Raw genomic sequence first — 14,470 nt, 5'->3', positions numbered from 1 at the left:
AAATCTTTAGATATATCAGATATGATGATATTTGATGGATTTCTCCAGCACCTTATTTCTAGATCTCAATACCTGAAGGTTTTGAAGATTCGGGATTGTAAGGGCATAGGAGAGATTGATTCTTCAAATTTGGTATAACTTGGGTATACAGGAGATCAAATTCCTGAGCTTAAAATTTCGAGAGAGTCAAGCCAATTGAAGCACTCAAAAATCGCTCTTGACTGCTACTATTTGAGAAAGTTTCTATCAAATTTGACCTCTGTGTCTCAAGTTTCCCTTCATTTTCCCAAATGCAAAAAGATCAACATGAAATATTTGCAACCGCACCACGGAGTTGCTACCCCCCAAGTGTACATTTTAAATGTCAATACTATATGGCAGAAGGAGTGCCCAACATTTGTGGATGCTTTGCTATGGAGTTGTCATCCTAAGAGACTCAACCTGCATTCATCAAGTGAAATATTAACGATCGTTTGATGTATATGAAGAATCTAAGTCACTCTCCTTTTCATGAAAGCGAACCTTGGCATAGTCAATTAAAAGAGATAAAAGCTTTTGACAGGGAAAATCAGCTGCGGGAACTCAGAAGTGGGGAGCTGGCAATAAGGTCACCTACAGAGTGGGAGGATGTTTATTTTTTATTAGATTGGTGATACAATTAGTTTATCACTATTTCAAATTGGATGCACTTATTCATTTACTAATCTTCATGGCAGGTTCCTTTTTTTTTTTTTTTTTTACTTACACCTAGATGCAAATTCTTTGCACTTTCCAAATTAGCCGCACATAATCGTGCTGAAGTTGACTCATAAGATTCTTTATTCGGAATTTCTCACAATTCTATTATGTTATCAGAAGCACCCTTCCATTATAGTGAAATTCTTTCCTTTTGAAGCTTTGTGGTCAGATATTTCAATCCTTGAAGCAGTTGACTGTTTATGGCAATAAAGCTGGTACATTTCCTCAAATGCCTCAACTTTTCTCATATCTGAGACCATTTCCACCCTATAGTGGCCAGTTTATTAATTTGCTAGCAGCCAAAGCCTCGACTATTTTGAGGTTGTATGATACGCACATGACCTGAGTCAATAGTTTTGCAAAATTGTACTTAAAAATCACCGAATACAACACACCCCATAGCATCCAGTCTTAAAATTGTAAAAGTGTCATGAATATGCAGTTGACAACCTATTAACTTCTTATGGGCTTATTTCAACTTACTGTTCTAGTTTCATTCTTGTCTTAGACTTCTGATTCTGTGACATGTGCATTCTTTTATTATTTAATAGGACTGTACTTTATTTTTTCTTTTCTCATGATGCGCTAAATAGAGCTCCTGAACCACGTTCCACCGCTTTTAAGGACTTAGTACTTCAATCACCGCCATTTAGTACAAGTACACTAAAAAACAAGTGTTCGTTTTTTCTGTAGCATCTTGACGAAGGTAACATAGATGGTGTTATAGCAGTATAATTTTCTTTTACCAAACCAATATCAACCAATGAACTCTTTTTTACTTCTTTTGAGATGCTCATTACAAGCTTAGCCCTGTACTCTGAATCAGGCATCAAACGGTTTTTCATCAAATAAATGCATAGAGCCTTATTTCTTTTAGTCCTCCATCACGAAGATCAAAGGTTCTTTTGCAGTCGTACAATTTGATTTTGTTAACGTTAGCTGATACCTGGATTGCTTTTATTTGACATATCTAAGAAAATGAATTAAGGGAAGGCAATAGGAATCGCTGGTTCCTTGTGAATTACTAATCAGTCAACACCACAGGGTAGTGTTCAAGAACTTGCTAAAAATAAAAAATGTATTAAACCAACAATCTGCAAGAATAATGCAAAAGTATAATCAGCAATGAAAAGCCCCAGCTCACTCTCTTATAGTCGGTTCGACGTGCTCAAGTAAACTAGCCCGTTTGGCTCGAACCATATTTGCATTGTCTGTGTTATGAAATCCCAGCATCGTCTGTTTCCAGTACATCCCCAGATTCTACGCTAGCCAATATTTAAGTACTATTTATCCCTACTTTTGTTGTGGTAGAGCTATGGATAAAAATATACAGTTCACTACACCTGGTTTTATGGATTACCAACAGAGAGCTTAACCCGTGAAACTATAACTGAGATTTTCAGTGGACATTGTGCTGTGGAAAAAAAAAAGTTGACAGCTATGATGTATCGTGATGTGTAAAATAGCGGGGTGTATGGGACAAGAACAAATCCACTTGATTTCAGACTTAGTACAACCCAAGTCGAAAGTGTTCTGTAACATTTATGTCTAAGGATTATCAACGAGGCATTTAGATTGGTGCTCTAATCCATTTACGATCGCTTTAGTTTGGGTCAAGGCTTCTACTCTGTCCTAAGATTGGTGAGGAACCTCTTGGTGGTATAGAAATTGGATATCAGGGAGAATTCTTTTTTAATACTCGCATAAGAACCTCTTGATAGGTTATGTTAGTTATGTTTTTTTCCATGTGTCCGGTACTTGATTTGGGACCCGATTTAATCAAAATTTGGGCTGGAAAGTCCACTTTAGAGGATAAAGCGCTCCCCTACCAAAGACGACTTCATTCTCAGGACTCGAACTTGAGACCTCTAGTTAAAGATGAATGAGTACTTACTAATCCACCACAACCTTTGGAGTATTTTAGTCATATGAGACACAATAAAATATCTCAAGAAGTGCTTACTATTAATGAAACAGTAAGGGCATTTGACGAAAGGAAAAACGATCGCAATACTACCCTCAATAGTTTAGCAAAATCCATACAGACAGAGTTCAAACTGAAAGTGGGTTCTGCTGAATCCACAAAACCTACACTACGTCTACCATTGTATTAAGTACCTGTAGCCTTTGCTTCCGATCTCTTCTATGCAATGTGCTTCCCACATGTTAAATTACATTATCGGTGTAAATTGTAATTTATATGTTGTAGCAGATTATACATCTTATGTTTTAAATTACTAATTTCCCTTTAAAGTAGTTTTTTGTAGTTACATTTATAACTGACTACCTCGAATTGTTCGGCCCAGCTTCAGTAATTCTACATCCGGGAATCTCCAATGCAACTTTTAATATCTACTTGGCTTTTCAACTTATTGTTCTAATTTTCATATTAAGGCCTCAAAATAATTACTGTGTTGAAAATAAAAGTTACGTTGTATACGGTTTTATTTTAGACTTCTGCTTTCTGTGCCCTGTGTCTTTTCTTATTTGGTAGGAGTATAATCATTAAGCACCTATACACCCCTTCTTTTTAAATAAATCTGTGGACCTGGTTCCACTGCATTTAGTAAAGGGTATTGGTTTGTTTCACAAGGATTCCAGATCGACAAAACTATACTAAATACAATTGTGTATGACCCCATATATGTTGTTTGGAGAGAAAGCTAAGATTTGAGTTTACATATCCAGCGGAGATACACCCCGATCGTGAACTTGTTTAAGCTGACATTTCTGGTCCAATACTGATAGTCTACAAATATCTGCAGTTCTTTCATATGTGTTTCTCTGTAAGCACACTAATTCTGAGCATGAGCCAATTGTAAAGATAATTCCAAATGATCACTGTTTTTTACAAGAAATATCAATTTTATCCTTGAAGCAGTCAACTCTGTATGGTAATCTAGTGATAGTTTTATACAAGAAATATTCTGGTATTTCTATAATCTAAGGCATGAAGGCTGCAGCCCTAGACTCAGCACACGTGCCAAAAAAATTATCGATGATAGTTTACAATATTGACGTGAAAACACATTAAACATGTTTTATAGTTAGATGGTATCTTTTGTAAGATCCTCAGGGAGACAAATATTCACAATCATTTTGAGTTCAAGATCAGGTCACTAAAATTAGATCACAATCTTCAGAGCTTGCATTTTCCTTTTAAATTGTGTCTATACCTAATGTATACACATGCTATAATATTATCTTATTGTGATATTTAAAAGGTTTGTATTAATTAATATGAAAAACACATGCTAGGCACATGACCAGAGAGGTCGCCTTTCTTTTCTCGTGGACAAGATTAGCCCCAAGAGCTGAAAGGGGAATTTTTTTTCCCTCTCTCCTCTCATCTTCTCTCTCCTCTCATCTCTCACCAACAGTAAGTTGTAGCTCCCCCCCAACCCCCCCCCCCCACCCACCCCCCAACCAAACCACCCCAAAGGGTCACCGGTGACCGGCGACGACGACCACCACCACTGGTAATACGCTTCCGGCCGGCCAGATCTCTCTCTCTCTCTCTCTCTCTCTCTCTCTCTCTCTCTCTCTCTCTCTCTCTCTCCCCCCTTTGTTCTCTCTTTTCTTTCCTTCTTCCTTTTTTGTTTTTTCCTCTTTTCCTTTCTCTTCTACCCGGCTACCGGAAACCCTCCACCAGTAGGTTTTCGGGTAGTTTCTGCACATGTACTCGAGTTTTCCGGCAGTTCCTGGCGGTGAACAGTGATTCTGGTCGGCGAACAGTATTTTCGGCGGCAACAGAGATTTCTCGGTGGTGAACAGGTTTTATTTACTTAGAGTCGGTACCTCCAATAGCCCATTTCCTGTCTTTTAGCCTTTTAAATTTTGTCTGCTTAGCCTAATTAAATACCTATTTCACTGCTTATAGACTATTGCTAACTTGTGCTTTAGTATTGATCTTTCGTTTGTCTTAGATTAACCTTTCACTAGTGTATATTTGCTTTACTAGCTTTGGTGAGGGATGGTAGACTAGGGTCATGTTCTCGGTTGGGATCGGGGGCTAGGGTTGGGGGGGCTAAGGGGGTTGAGGGAGCTTCTAGGTTGAGAGTAGGGTCTTGGAATATTGGGACTTTATCGGGAAAGTCCATAGAGTTAGTTAAGATTCTTAAGAAGAAGAGGATTAATATAGCTTGCGTCCAAGAGACTAAATAGGTAGGACCTAAAGCTAAGGAGGTGGACGGCTACAAGCTTTGTTTCTCGGCCAAGTCGAGGTATAGGAATGGGGTAGGGATATAGTGAGCTTAGAGATCAGGTGGTAGAGGTTAGGATCAATAACAGGATGATGGCGATTAAGTTAGTCGTTGGAGGGTTCACCTTGAACATTATTAGTACCTACGCGCCACAAGTGGGTTTGGACGAGGAGTTAAAAAGGCGTTTTTGGGAGGACTTGGACGAAGTGGTGGTAAGCATACCGCCTACTGAGAAGTTATTCATAGGAGGAGATTTCAATGGGCACATTGGGTCTGTTTCGAGGGGTTATGACGAGGTGCATGGAGGATTTGGCTTCGGGGACAGGAATGGTGGAGGAGTCTCACTCTTGGAATTCGCAAAAGCGTTTGGATTGGTGGTAGCCAACTCGAGTTTTTCGAAGAAGGAGGAGCACTTGGTAACCTTCCGTAGCTCGTTGGCTGCGACGCAAATAAACTTTTTGCTTCTTAGAAAAGATGATAAAGGCCTCTGTAAGGACTGCAAGGTCATACCGAGTGAGAATCTTACGACCCAACATAAACTATTGGTGATGGATTTGGAGATAAGAAGGAAGAAGAAGAAGAGGGTCGTGGATGACCGATCGAGGATTAGGTGGGGGAGTTTGACTCTGTCTAGTGCCGTAGAGATGGGGGAGAAATTGATGGCTATGGGAGCATGGGATAGTCGGGGGGATTGTTGACACCCAATTTTGTCCCGCCTCTCCTCCGTAATACCTATTTACGCTTCTAATATTTTTAGAAAAATTAAAAAATATACATTTATTTTTACTATAATTATTAGCCTCTTATCAATACCGGCGTTTCATTACTCTACTACATTTACTAGCCATTATTATTATTATTGTTATTATTATTATAATTCACAATTTTATCATTTCGGCATTTTACCATCTTACGCACACACACTGCATTTATCTTCGTATAATTAAATAATAGTGTTCATTTACTGTGGGTTCTCGAAATATTATTGCACGACTATTACAACGCCATTTTTAAGCACTAATGATTGCATATCTTATATTGAGTAATATTTTAACACAAGTTATTTAAATAGGTCTTTTATTTAAACGCAGTAGCCCAAGCAATTCATACTATTTTCGGACCAATTCACGAAACCAGTCCACATTTTAATTTACCTGGCACCATTTTAATTTACCAGCCCAACTTAATTCACCCCAGCCCGAATAATTAACCAACATTTTGGACCAGCCCATTCTTTTAATTTGGCCCAGCCCATTACCCAAGTTACCCGACCCGGTCCATACCCATCCCCTTATATTTTTTCAACCCTAATCTCTTTCTCCTTCTCCTTCACCCGCCGCGCACCCCCTTCTCCCCATCTCCCTCACCTGCCATCCCCATCACGCCTATACCTCTGACACCCCACTCCCGCTGTTCCCCCCCACGCTTCTGCCACCCCACTTCTCCTGTCCCCCCGCTCCTCTCTCTCTTCCTCAAAACGAAAACCCTAGCCCCAAATCCTAAAAATCTAGCTATAAATAATCGTTCCTAGAATGAATTGAGGGGCCTTTTTTTTTATTTGCGAAAGTCCCATAAAAGAAAGAGTTCTTCAGCCGCATGAAAATTTCCTTAAAAATCAATCCCTTTAGCAGTCATAATTTTATTTAATATCGGGTCAAAAATACTAGATCAAATTTGTATTCGATTGCTTTGTTTGTTGTTGTGAATCCGAGCATCGCGAGCTCAGATTTGGTAGTCTTCGAGGTAGATTCGGAAGCCCGTACCCACATCGCTGCACCCGAAGAAGGTAATATACCTCCCGTTAGTTATGTTGGTAAATTCTTAAGTGCTTAAACTGTTTATGTGATTCACTTGATCAATTACGATTTAGTCCCTGTTTGTGTTTATCTTAGTCGTTTTAAGCATGTTTGGTTCTATAATCAGATTGGCTTCATGTGGAGTTTAGATCGACCTTGCGCTTTGAGTCGCATTTGTTTGCTGGAATATCATTGGATTAATCACGTGTTAGCTTAGATTGGGTAGCCTCTAAATCATGTCTGCTAATTTTGTCGAGGGATCCTTGCATATATGAATGGATTTGAAACGATGTTTAAAGTTTAACATGTTAGCTTATTAGATTAGCATATGTTAGATCAGATTATTTGCGCCTGACCATGTATCATGCCCAGTTTGCTAGCATATTTGATATTAACTCAGCTCCCAGCATGTTTGGCTCGCTGTCTGACTTCATTATTGGATTAGTATTGCGTTATTTTCCAATTTAACTTCAACCTTGTTTAAGATTTGTTGTCTTATGTTTAAATAATTTCATACTCTTAGCATGGTTTGGTTCAATTCGAATTTGTCCATGATTGCTGAGGTTGCTTGTTTTCAAGTTTGTGTTTGGCTTGTTCAATATAATTGGGTATGACTTAATCAATGAAGTATAAATCAGTAGGATAACTCAGGTTTGAGGCAGAGGATAGACTTGTTCATTGATCATATGGGTTGGGTAATTTCAGAACCTAAAGAGATAGAACTGCTCTCGCTGTATATTTAAAAGACTCTAGTATTAAAGGCTGCTTCGTAAATGATTGATGTGTTTTTCCTTCTTAAAATGGGTCTATGCAACTTCTTAGTGAATAGAATATATTAATCAATAGGGAATAAGATCAGCTGGAGGTTTGATAGGATTTGAAATGTTGACTATGAACCCTGAATTTGCTTGAATTTGTTCCTGCTCACTAAGTATCTATTCTAATGATCTCATTCAAAGCACGACTCCAGCCTGGCCTTAATTAATTTTTCTAGCATCCTTTTGTGTTATTGAATAAGTAAACAAGATTGATATGGTCTGCCAAAATCAATATGTGTGTTCGGGATAAGCATGTATGCCTGTTTTAGAGATCTGTCATTAACATGTTCATGAAGTCTAAATATCTTGTTAAACTTCAGTCTACTGAAATTAATTCTATAGGCTGGTCTGTTTGAGTCCCCGTATACTAGTATAAGAATCCAAACTTGTGCTATTACTCTGTGTGTTTACCTTTGGTCCCAATAAGTTGAATCTGCCTGGTGTGTGAGTTTGCTGCTATAAATTATTTTGAGTCTAGTTGTGTCAAATTCGGGGAATCATTTTAGAATGGTAGTTGTCCAATTAAGCAAACCTATGCTTCTGTCCAGAATCTGGTCTCATTAATTTAATCTAGCTTGTGGCCGAAATCCTGAGTCAATTTAGTATTCATTAAGTCTGAAAATCAAATATTTTAACCCCTTTTGCTTGCTGATCCTTACCCTTCTGGCTTGGATCAGTGTTTGGCCCTAAAAAATGAGCTTATTGCTTTTAAAAAAAAAATAGAAGAAAAAATGTTGAGATTCTCCTTACACTTCTTGAAGTGCAAACACCTTTTCTCGAAAGCTTTCCAATATTAGCCTCCTATACATCCTTATGAATGTGTATACATGAGGTATACATCAAATATACACACTTTATATATAATCTACTGATTTATTTGGAGTTTATATTTTACATGTTTGATCTTATTAATTGATCGTATACTAATCCCTTTTCCTTTTGTTTCATGCATGACCATCGCACACGAGTCCAAGGGACTCATCCCTCATGCATTCGGTGTTGGGCTAAAGGCCCAACGCATTGTTCTTGAGTCATTTTCCATCAGGCCTATTCGCAGCAAAGAAAAACAAAATATTTGGGCCTTGGCCCATGTAGATAACAGCAGCAGCCCACAGCAATATAGATGAAATTTCTGGGCTGAGGCCCAACAACAAATAGGTCCAGTAGTTCCCAAATGGGCTGGCCCATTCGATATTTTTTTTACCTCTTTTATTTTATTTTGTGCACTTAACTTGTGTTATGCAACTAATCATTTATCTCACTCTATTTTCTTAAATTAGCTGAATTTTAGTGTATTAGTGGGCTTAGTTTAGTAATGGGTAATTTAGTTTAAGAAAGACTAACAATTCATTCCATTAGTTTATTTCTCTTCTTTTTCATGTTAAATGTCTAATATTTTCATTTAAGAATGATTGATTTGCAAAATGGCATGACTATATATTTTAAGTAAAAGGAATCATACTTTCATCATAAACGTTTCCAAACGTCACTAATACGTAAATATAAACTCAAGTATATTCATAAATAACTCTTCAAGTTCGAATCAATCATGCATTTGATTAAACATAGTCAATAAAAGATAATTAAAAGAGAAAGAAAACTCACTTCCTTTTGCTTTCCATTTAAAAAATAATCTAGATTTTCTACATAGTCATATTCATATCACACTGTCTTATTCAAAGTTCAAATTTGCGAAGTCTTCTATTAAAACTATTACTCATATGCAAACTATCTTTTTACAAGTTTTATAGTATTAGTATTTAAAATCATATCAACATATCTTCAAGTGTTATTATTTAGCATTTCAAATCTTCTTTTGCTAAACGGCATTTGAAATTTCCTTTCTATATAAATTATCATATTTTCTATCAGTCTTATTCTAGTTAATATTTCTCATTTAAAGCCTTAGTAATATCTATAAGTATTATTTTAAATAGCATTATTACATTTTTTTCTTTTAAGACCTTAGCAATAATTTACAAATTACTCTCTTAATATTATATTTACGCTTAGTCTATATTAATTAACCTAAGTTTGGTCGGATAACCGTAAGTTAACGGATTCTAAAGGATGCCTAACCCCTTCCCTTTAGGATAATATAGAGCCCTTACCTAGAATCACACTGGTTAAGCAGACTATTAATTGAGGTTTAGTTTTAACTTTCCCTTAGTTAATATTTAGGTGTCCTAATTCACCGTTAAATTAATTAGGTGGCGACTCCTTAAAACAAAATAAATAGGAATCACCAAAATGTCATACTCCTAAATCAACCCGATTAAAATGGGGTATAACAGGGATGCGAGCAGTATGTGGGATAGGACGGCCAGTTACATTAGGGAAGCAGCTAGAGAGGTATTGGGGGTCTCACGAGGCCGCCGTGGTGGGCACCGAGGGGATTGCTGGTGGAATAGAGAAGTCCAAGGGAAGGTAGAAGCAAAGAAGCAAGAATATGTGAAGTTGGTAGATAACAAGAATGATGAAGAGAAGCGGACAAACAGGGAAAAGTATAAGATGGCGAGAAAGGAGGCGAAGTTGGCAGTTTCGGCGGCTAAAACGCAGCCTTTGAACGCCTTTATGCAAAACTAGAGGACAGAGGTGGGGATAATGTCACACCCCTATCCTGATAGGGCATGATGGGTACCCGAACCTTACTTAGAGCCGAGCGAACCTGCTGGTTCTCGTTATACTCATAATTTCACAGGACTCTTAAGTCATGAAATGAAACGCATAATGGAAGCTTTTCGAACACATTCTTTTCGTCGTTCTCGAATCAAATAAAATCTGTAATCATATGAATCTGTAAAGTAATGCATAATGATACATCGGCTTAAATAGCCGCTTATAAGACTGGCACACTGTATACATGACTCTGTCTGCAAAGTCTCTAACATAAATCAATATACCGTAACATAAATACACTGACTCGTCAACACTCCGGAAAGAAATGGAGCTCGCCCATCCAGCTGGAACATCTTCTAGCCATATCTTCTACTTATCTGTATACACCTGTGTGGCATGAAACGCAGCGTCCACAAGAAGGGACGTCAGTATGAACAATGTACTGAGTATGTAAGGCATGAGTAACAACATAACATAGATATGAAAAGTAACAAGGAATAAGAAAGACAACCTGTACATCTGAAGGCCTCGTAAGGCGGGTGTCATGCATACGTAGCCTTTTAAAAAAACATTTTTATACATATACATAGTACCATGCCCGCCCATTAAGGCTCGGTGTCATATATATAGTATCATGCCCGGCCATTAAGGCTCGGTGTTATCATCATTAGCCCGCGTCCGGGGCAATATCATAACATGCCCACTGCAGTGGTGTGCACATCTACGTGCCATGCCCGGCCGACTATAGCGCGGCGCGGTGTGAGAAAATACATACATATATATAAAGCATGCATGAGAGCCAAGTAAAAGCTATAAGTTCATCGGAGGGACGTAAGGTCGGTAACCTCCGATTATATTATGGAATAATCATCGTCGCTTTGTCTCACCTTGAAGGAACAATTATTATAAGGTGAGATCAACAACAATGAATAAAATAGACAAAATCATGAAATAAGCTCAATAATCTCATAAAAGCATTGATCTCATAACTTGAGACTTTTAACCATAAAATCATCATCATCATAATCATCATAAAAACATGTTCATCGCTGTTATCATAAGAGCCCACAGAATCATAAATCTCTGGTTTAGAAAATACGGCATTTTGGGAAAACGTTTATGGATTATCGGGAAAGGAATCATGCCTTGGAATCATTAAACATGAAATCGTTCTCTTCATAGTCACCATAGAAAAATATTCTCATCTTTGGCGTCATTAAAAACTTTAAGAGTCATGAATCTCTAACATTCTTGGAAATGAAATTTTTTATGGAATTCATGTATGGTTTGGTAGGAAAAGAATCATGCTTTAGAAGCTCAATAACATCATAAGGTTCACGAAATTCGTGGACTTCTAGCATTTGCGGAACCAATGATATTATGGTACGACACAAAGGTTTATAACGGAAGGATCATGCCTTTAGAAAGAAGGAGACTAGCCTTAACATACCTGGAAGATAATTTCTCGACTTCCAACTTACTTCCTGTCTTGCAATTCACTTAAGATTATTCGTAGCCTCGTAATCTACATATACAACCATTCATACTATTGTTAGAATCATCATTATACGCTCGTCTTAAGCCCTTAATTAAAATCCTTTTAGGTTCTGTCGAAATTCGGGCAGCATCTCCCCTGTTTATATGCCTAGCCCGAAATCATTATATCAACAACCAATCAACAACAACAATACCAACATCATCAACATCATTATCCATACCAATATACTTCCTAAAACATCCCACACGATTTCTTCTAAATTTCTCAACTAACCAACTTGTGATACGACTATTTAATAACTTTATTTTCGTAAAGAAGCCGAAATTGATACCAACAACATCAATAACAACATCCTAGACATCCTACAAGATAAATATATGTATTTTCATCTAAAATTTCCTTCAAATCTCAATCCATAAGCCAACACATCAACACAACAAACTAAAACTTTTATTCTTGCAATTATTCCTTAATCCATATTGATAAAGAAAGAAATTCAATGATTCGTACCTTATATTTACTAAGGTAGCAAGATCTTCAATCTCTACTTGTTCCCAAGCTAATTCCACTCAAATTGAAATTATAATCGCGTCTACGCGTTGCCCGGACCTCGATTGATATTCCATAGCTTGAAATTTTGCTCAAAATCTTCACTTTTATGTGATATAAGAGACCTCCCTTTTTTTTTTTTTTTTGTTGCTGAAAATTCTGGAAATTTGGAGAGTTTTTGATGATGAAAAATGGGATTTTAATCCCTTTTATAGTGGCTAAGTCGGCATCACTGTAGAAGTACTGTAGCAGTCTTGTTTCTGCGTCGACAGCTCAGTTTGTAACGTCTATAATTCTCTATTCCGATGTCCTATCGACGAGCAGGTTGTTGCATTAAACACTAGACTTGATGAACTTCATTTTAGGCTTTTGAAACACCTTAAAACTCCTAATATACTAGGAGATATGCCCCTCCAAAGTTGACTAAAAATCTGCCCAACATATCTCAAATTTTCGTCAAACTTATTTCTTCAATTTGCTTGATCTTGAAACCTTCCGAAACTCTCCATACATGGTATTTATCATTTATTATACTTGCTAATGGCCATGTTCTTGTGTTTCAAAATAGTCTTTCCCGACTACGACTTACGAGATCATAATCATCCTTTACTTAAACAATATACTTAATAATGCCTCGTTCCTCATACGCCAAAGTTGTTTTACCTAGTCGTAACTCGACATACTTACATTCAAATTTAACCAGTGCTTCTCCGAGGTACGGGGTGTAACAGATAAGAAGATATTTAAGCTTTCCAAGGTAAGAGAGAGGAAGGCACGCGACTTGGATCAAGTGAAGTGCATCAAGGACGAGGATGGCCAAGTGTTGGTATAGGAAACCCGCATTAGACAGAGATGGCAGTCATACTTTCATGAAATCTTGAACGAAAGAGGGGACAGAGACATTGTGTTGGGAGACTTGGAGCACTCTGATAGGCGACGCGACTTTGGATATTGTAGGAGTATAAAGGTTGAGGAGGTTAAGGGAGCTGTTCGTAGGATGCGCAGGGGAAGAGCGACCGGACCTGACGAGATTCCTGGGGAATTTTGGAAGAATGCAACCAGGGTAGGCTTGGAGTGGATGACTGGGTTGTTTAATGTCTTTCCAAGATAGCGAATATGACGGAAGAATGGAGGTGGAGTACAATGATTCCCGTGTACAAGAGCAAGAGAGACATTCAAAGCTGCAACAACTATAGAGGTATCAAACTGCTAAGTCACACTATGAAAGTATGGGAAAGGGTGGTGGAAATGAGGGTGAGGAGAGGTGTGTCTATTTCAGAGAACCAGTTTGGATTCATGCCGGGACGCTCGACTACAGAAGCCATTCATATTGTAAGGAGATTGATGGAGCAGTATAGGGAGCGGAAGAGGGACTTGCACATGGTATTTATTGACCTAGAAAAGGCCTATGATAAAGTGCCAAGAGAGGTCCTATGGAGATGCTTGGAGGCTAAAGGTGTACCTGTGGTGTACATTAGAGCGATAAAGGACATGTATGATGGAGCTAAGACCAGGGTAAGGACGGTAGGAGGAGACTCGGAGCCCTTCCCCATTCTGCTGAGGTTGCATCAGGGATCAGCTCTTAGCCCGTTTCTATTTGCCTTGGTGATGGATGAATTGACGTGACAAATACAAGGTGATGTGCCTTGGTGTATGTTGTTTGTGGATGACATAGTCCTGATTGATGAGATTCGCAACGGAGTTAACGATAAGCTAGAGAAAGATGTTAGAGTCTAAAGGATTTAAATTGAGTAGGACCAAGACAGAATACTTGGAATGCAGGTTCAGTGGCCTACCGCGTGAGGCTGACAAGGAAGTGAGGCTTGGTACCCAGGCTATTCAAAAGAAAGGAAGTTTTAAGTATCTTGGGTCTATTATACAGGGAGATGGGGATATCGACGACGATGTTTCACATCGTATTGGTGCAGGGTGGATGAAATGGAAGCTCGCCTCCGGAGTGCTGTGTGATAATAAATTGCCACCAAAACTTAAAGGAAAGTTCTATAAAGTGGTGGTTAGACCGACTTTATTGTATGGGGCGGAGTGTTGACCAGTCAAGAAATTTCACGTTTAAAAGATGAAAGTCGCGAAAATGCGAATGCTGCGGTGGATGTGTGGGCACATTAGGAGGGATAGAATTAGGAATGAAGATATCTGATATTACACCCTGCACTTTCAGAGCATGAGCATACCACATATTTCATCGTAGCGATGGAGTATCGGAGACGTCCCATGAAGTTTTGGAAGGTA

At 38.2% G+C, this 14,470-nt stretch overlaps 1 pseudogene; it reads left to right on the top strand.

Moving 5' to 3' along the window:
• The first annotated feature begins 21 nt into the window (after positions 1-21).
• LOC132610714 (uncharacterized) lies at positions 22-653 on the top strand (annotated as a pseudogene).
• Positions 654-14,470: the final 13,817 nt, after the last annotated feature.

Source organism: Lycium barbarum, chromosome 9 (assembly GCF_019175385.1).
Source record: "Lycium barbarum isolate Lr01 chromosome 9, ASM1917538v2, whole genome shotgun sequence".
Classification (NCBI taxonomy): Eukaryota; Viridiplantae; Streptophyta; class Magnoliopsida; order Solanales; family Solanaceae; genus Lycium; species Lycium barbarum.
The sequence above is the reverse complement of the archived record's forward strand: the minus strand, read 5'-3'. Positions and strand labels throughout refer to the sequence as shown.